Here is a 6,790-nt window from a genome sequence, read left to right on the forward strand (position 1 = left end):
AGTCAGCCAGAGGCCGAGAGGCTAGCACTTTCCCATTGCAGATGGAGTCATTGCCTTTCCCCACTCCTTCCTTTTTTATATGGTCTTTTAATTTTTTTTTCAATATTTATTTTTTAGTTTTCGGCAGATACAACATCTTTGTATGTGGTGCTGAGGATCGAACCCGGGCTGCATGCATGCCAGGTGAGCGCGCTACCGCTTGAGCCACATTCCCAGCCCGTCTTTTAATTTTTTGATGGTGCTAGGAATGGAACCCAGGGCCTCACCTATGGTAGGCAAGTACTCTACCACTGAGCCATGTCCTCAGCCTTTCCCACTGCTTCCTAAAGAGCCCCAATGACAGTAAGATTCACTTTTAAAAGATATGTTCATTTTCGTTGTAAATGTAACTTTATTTTATTTATTTATATGTGGTGATGAGACTCGAACCCAGGCCTTACACATGCTGGGCAAGTGCTCTATCACTGAGCCACAACCCCAGCCCCAATAAAATTCCCTTTTGTAAAGGCCTTTCCTACCTCATAGTTTTTCAACAGGCACAAAGCCTCACCATGGTGGTTGCTGGACAGGGGAAACAGATTGTTGTTATTGCAGTTTTATGATGAGGAAACTGAGGCCCAGAGAGCATGAGCTTGCCTAGTCGATGAAAAAGGAATCACTCATGCTTCAGGAGGCCAAAGCCAGGGGTTTTTCAAAGTTCAGCCCTGCCCAAATTATTTCAGTACACATCGCAGGTGGAAGCAGCTGCCTCCTTCCCACAATCCCTGGTGTCCTGCTGCAGTAGAAAGGAGTGAAGACCAGGATCTCCAGCATGAAACCAGGAAGAGATAAAGGTTTCTGCATCTGTCGATACCTACTGGGAAGCAGAAAGGCCTGAGAGTTGGGGCCTCTTGGCCCTGAGCCTGGAAGATCCTGATAAGGCTGTTCTCAATGTCAGCAGTTCTCCAGCTGATTGGCTTCCAAAAACCCACAGTCACTGGGCAGCCACTTTCATTGATGGTCCCCTTTCAACCCAATAATCCTGAAAATGAAGCTTGTTTATCTATATGGCTCAGGAAGGAGGCAGCTCAGAGAGGGGTACTCACAGTTCAAGGTCACACAGCAGAACTGAAATGGTAACTTAGCCTGTTCTACTGCAAAATCTTGCCGCCCTCTGTTAATACCCCAAGAGCCAGGCTCAGGGTTGTTGAGATTATAATGTGTGGTTTCCAAAATTCATTATGGTAGATAATAGCATAGTTAGTAGGTGTTTAGACCCATCATTATCTCTACCTCTTCTGTAGGAATCCATGAAGGCAGAAGCTCCTAGGCCAGGGGCCCTCTGCCTAGAGACATCTTTCCCTTGTTTCTTTCTAAGATGCAGGATGACATAAAGGTAATAGGAGGGACTTCCAAATCACATGGACATAAATAGGAATCTTGGTCTGTGTGATTCCCTTCATTTCCTCTATGCCTCACTCATTCAATCCACCGATATTTACTGAGCACCTCCCGTGTAATCAGGCGTTGTGCTGGGTGTTTGGGGAGACGGCCATAAACAAAACAGACTGCTCCTGGACACCTGGAGCTCACAGTCCAGTGGGAAAGTAAAGAATCATTCCTATGGACTAACACGGTACCCTCATTAACAAGTCTGACAACTGACACAAATAATTGAAAACTATTTATGTCACACACAGCACCTCCCACAAATATGCATTCTTATCTTAAAAAAAAACTCCCAAATATGAATGTGTCATCATTATAAGGAATGCATAATTGGGAGAAATGGTTCTGTGGTGACTTAATTTTATTAAGGGGCACAGAGACATCCATTGTTGAGTCCTGGCAGAGGGAAGTGGGGAGTTTTGCATCTGCAACTCCCCGTTCCTCTTGAATGGCCCAGGGACGCTGCACTGACTGACAGTTTACTGTCCTTGGAGCTGTTCTGTCACTGTGCCAGCTGGGACTGTGTCTGAACAGGCCTCCTTCCGACCCAGCCAAGCAGTGGTGTAACCTGGGAGCAAGGCCTCGGAGTCAGGCACGTCAGCTCTGGGCCTTCTTGGTTTTCTGACCTGGGAAGTGTGACCTCAGCCCCAGAACCAGGGGTACCAGGACGGGTGTCAGGGTCACATGAGAACACAAGCCGAGTTCACCAACTGGCCCACAGGTGTGATATAATTTTCCCACTGAGTAATTTTTTCAGTTATGAATTTGTTTTAAGGTTTAAAAATTAGGGAATCCTATAGAAGAATTCAAATATCTGCCAGGCGCGGTGGCTCACACCTATAATCCCAGCGGCTCGGGAGGCAGAGGCAGGAGGATCTGGGGTTCAAAGCCAGCCTCAGCAGCTTAGTGAGGCCCTCAGCAACTCAGTGAGACCCTGTCTCTAAACAATATACAAAATAGGGCTGGGGATGGGGCTCAGTAGGTGAGCGCCCCTGAGTTCAATCCCTGGTACCTCCACCTCGAATAAAAAAAATTGAAAGTCTCATCTTTGGTGGCATCTTAGAAATGATGTTCAAAAAGCACGGAGGGGGGTGCTGGGGCTGGGGCTCAGTGGTAGAGCGCTTGCCTAGCACGTGTGAGGCACTGAGGTCGATCCTCAGCACCACATTAAAAAATTAATTAAATAAAGGTATTGTGCCCATCTACAGCTAAAAAAAAAATTATTTTTAAATGCGGAGGGGTTTGGGGTGTAAGTCAGCGATAGAGCAGGTGCCCATGCAGCACCCTGAGTTCAATCCCCAGCAACCCCTGCATCCTCCCCCACCCACCAAAAAAATTAGCACTGGTTTCTGACACCAGCCCTGGTTCAGCACCTGGCTTGTCACAGCCCTCAGGTTACCCCAGGATCTTCAGCATCCGAGGCTGAGGCTGGCCACTGGGAACCATTAGCGCCTTTTTTTTTTTTTTTTTTAATCCTTTTCTTGTTTTCCTGATGACACCTGCTGCTCTGCATTTGGTACCCGGGTTGACAGGCACAGGGCAAATGCAGTCAGGGAGGGCCATGGGGAGCGTTCAGGGAGGGAAGAGAAAGGCTTTTTATAATATATTAAGATATTCAGAGAGGAGGAGCCAGAGGTTCCCTCCCCCTTTTTTTAAACAACAAAAAAATCCCTGCTGGAAGCCAGGGTTATATATATGCCAAACAGCCCAGGAAACCCACCAGGCCTCCGGGGGCTGGCGATGAACCGAAACAGGGGCATTGTGTGCAGACCACTGGCTGGCGGTGGGGGCATTGTTAGGGCCTGGGCCTGTCTGGGAAGAGGGGGGTGGCGGGGCAGGCGGAGTGTGTTCCCATGGCTCCCTGGGGAGTGACAACAATCAGGGCCAGCTGGGAAGCCTGGCACTCCAGGGGCCTGGTGGGTAGGCAGGCAGGCCCCAGAGGGGCCAGGGAGGGCAGTGGGGGGCCGAACAGGCAAGGTGGGGGGCAAGGTCAGGGCCTGTTTCTTAGCCAGGGGCAAGGCCTAAAGAGGGGAAGCATGGAGGCCATCATTACCCCCCTTACTGCACCTCCAAGGCCCTGGGCCATGGGGCCTCTGCAAAGTACACCCCAGATCTGCTTGTTGCTCTCTATCTCTGTCACCATCCCGGCCTCTGTCCTGGTCACCATGGTCTCTCATCTCTAGGCCACATGGATTCCTGCTGCCAGCCTGGCCCTATGCTCTGTCCTCCATAAGCTGCTAGAAGCATTTTGCCCACATGTAACTAGCACCACATCACATCCTTTACCTCCTAAAAACAAAAGCTGCCCATCAGGCTTAAAAGAAAACCCAATGCTTTCCCCAGCCCGAGAAGCCTGCCCTAGGCCAGCCTGCCTCTGGGCTGCCCCTCCAGGAGCCCGCTGCAGTCTCCTCTTCAGGGCCTTGGAATGCCAGTGCCTTCAGCTGTTCCCTCCTCAGAGACTGTGCACTTTGAAGATCTCTGGCCAGAAACAACCTTCCTCCACCGCTTTGCACAGCTCTCTTTATTCAGGGCTCACAGCAAACTTCACCCCCTGGGAGACACAACACCCCCTCTCTGGTCCCTCCATGACTCTGCCTTCACAGAACCTAGCACTTCTTTCTTCTTCCTTTTCCCACCCCTAGTACTGGGATAGAACCCAAGGGTGCTCCACCACTGAGCGACATCTGCAGTCCTTTTTTATTTTTTAATTTGAGGTAGTTTCTCACTAAGTTGCTGAGGCTGGCCTTGAACTTGCAATCCTCCTGCCTCAGCCTCCCAAGTTGCCGGGATGACAGGCGTGCACCACCACGACCGACTTGCTGCAATTAACCTGGGATACTGTTTATCACAACTTTAAAATCATGGTTTTGGACTCTGCCTCTAGAACTTGCATTTAATGTATTTGTAAGAGCATACATTCCTATCATGAATTAAAAAAAAAAAAAAATGGGGGAGGGACGCTGAAGGTATAGCTCAGCTATAGTACCAATCTTGGTTAGATTCCCAACACACACACACACACACACACACACACAGATTCTTTCTGAGAACCATTTCAATACTCATTATAATTGGTCTCTCTTGTAATCCTATGTATTTTATTGAATGGGTTTTGGAAGCAGCACTCAAGAGGGTTGATAGGCTCCACCAAATGCCAAAGGGGTTCATGACACACGTAAACAAAGACACTCTAAAAGAAGTGTCTTAAAAGAGCTGATGTGGCCTGGCCCGGGGTCCTACTCTCAGCTGACAGGCAGCTCACAGGCAGAGACTCCAGGGAGAAGCCCGGAAGAGCAATGAGATCAGGGTTTCTGACACCAGCCCTGGGACCTGCATTTCAATTCTGCCTGGTTTTTGTCTCATTTATTAAATCACGACATCCACAGCAGTGTTGAGCACAGAGTTCTGGTACAGAAAACAGAGTCCTCCCTTGGGAAGCTCCTCAAATCAACACCAGAAAAGAGTACAGTCTTTCTTTGTCCTCTTAAGTGGGCCAGTCTGGCTTCCTGCTACCTACAGTACAGTGAGTCCTAAAAGGGGCCTTCTGCTGAAAACCCAAACCTCCTCACTCAAAAATGCCCTTCAGCCTGGGGCACGGTCACGCACACCTCAAACTCCAGAAGCTTGGGAGGGTGAGGCCGGAGGATCACGTTCAAAGCCAGCCTCCACAAATGAGCGAGGCCCTGAGCAATTTAGCGAGACCCTGTCTCAAAATAAAAAATAAAAAGGGGGACTAGGGTTGTGGCTCAGCGCAAAAATAAATAAATAAAATAAAGGTTATTGTGTCCAAGTACAACCAAAAAAAAAAAGGTGAGGATGCATGCAGCTCAGTGTACAGCACCTCTGGGTTCAATCCCAGTATCAAAATAATAATAATAATTTAAATTAGAAACAGAAAATTTAATATTGTTGGACTGTGGGTGTAGCTCAGAAGCAGAGTGTGTGCACAGCAGGCACTAGACCCTGGGTTCAATCCCATTTACCAAAAAAAAAAAAAAAGCCCTTTAAGGTTAAAGACAGACATTCTCCCCCTGGGAAACTGGAACAAGAAAAGGAGAGGGAAAAAAAAGCGCTTCTTTTTATAAATACCCTCTAATTTGTCAAAGAAAGCGGCCATTTGAAGTCACAGTTGTGGGTTTGTGGGCTGGTTCCAGGAGGTGGAGCACATGAGGTGCCCTGGTTTGGGGGGATGCCAGCTTCAAAGCCAAAGTGCAGTCATGGTGCAGGAAGAGTGGACGGCGGCGTGGAGGGAGATGCCCCCCCAGGATCCTTTCTGGAGCGCGGGTGTGGACGGCCCAAGCGACCAGCACCAAACCAGGCAGTTTCTTGGCGGCTCGGCACATGAATCATCGCTCTCCCGTGGGCTTGCTCAGCCAGCTCTAATTTGGGAGCTGAGCAGCAGAAGGGCCTCAAATTAGCTTCACTTTTGTCCTTCCTCTTTCACTTGGTGTTCTGGGGCCGCAACATTGGGCGCCATCTACATGGAAGCTCAGGATGTCCAGGGTGGTTTACTATTGCACTGATCACAAGCAGGACTTCCCAAGCCATTCCGGAGGTAGACATGGGGGCAAAGGGACAGGCCAGGCCCACAGACTCACTTTTTTACTGGATTATTAACCAAAGAGAAACCAAACACACAGAGGACAAGGAAGGAAATACCAAAGAGGTGAGATGACATTGCAATGTACAGTCTCTTATGAGACGAGGAGAGGTGGCTGTGTATTTTCGGAAAGTGCTGAGAGTGGGCGCCCCTGGCAGAGGAGGCATTTGGAGTGGAGCTTAGGTGTAGGAGGGAACCTGGTTTTTCCATTACACATTTTTTATGCCATTTGAGTTTTGTACTATGTGTCCGTATAATTGATTTAAAGTTTGTTATTTTTATAGTTTTGCATGTCAAAAGACTTAAGTAAATACAGGTTAAACCAGGATGCTGTTTCAGGAGCTAGCATTCGGGAACAGTAAGTGGCTACCGTGTAGAGCGTCCTTTGGCCATCCCATTTCACAGATCACAGAACATGGAAACTCTGCTGGGCAGTGGCATACGCCTGTAATCCCGGTGGCCTGGGAGGCTGAGGCAGGAGAATCGAGAGTTCAAAGCCAGCCTCGGCAATTTAGTGAGGCCTTAAGTAACTCAGAGAGACCCTGTCTCTTATTAAATAAAATACAAAATAGGGCTGGGGAAGTGGCTCAGTGGCTGTGTGCCCCTGAGTTCAATCCCTGGCATTGGAGGCCCAGCTAGGAAGGAGCTGAGGGCTCTTCCTCGGCTGCTGGAAGGCAGAGTCCTGCTCCCCGGCAGGGACCACCCCACCGCCTTCCTCCCTGGTGAGTGCAGTTGGAGGCAGCAGATGCTCCGACAGGATCC

Source organism: Callospermophilus lateralis, chromosome 3 (assembly GCF_048772815.1).
Source record: "Callospermophilus lateralis isolate mCalLat2 chromosome 3, mCalLat2.hap1, whole genome shotgun sequence".
Taxonomy (NCBI): domain Eukaryota; kingdom Metazoa; phylum Chordata; class Mammalia; order Rodentia; family Sciuridae; genus Callospermophilus; species Callospermophilus lateralis.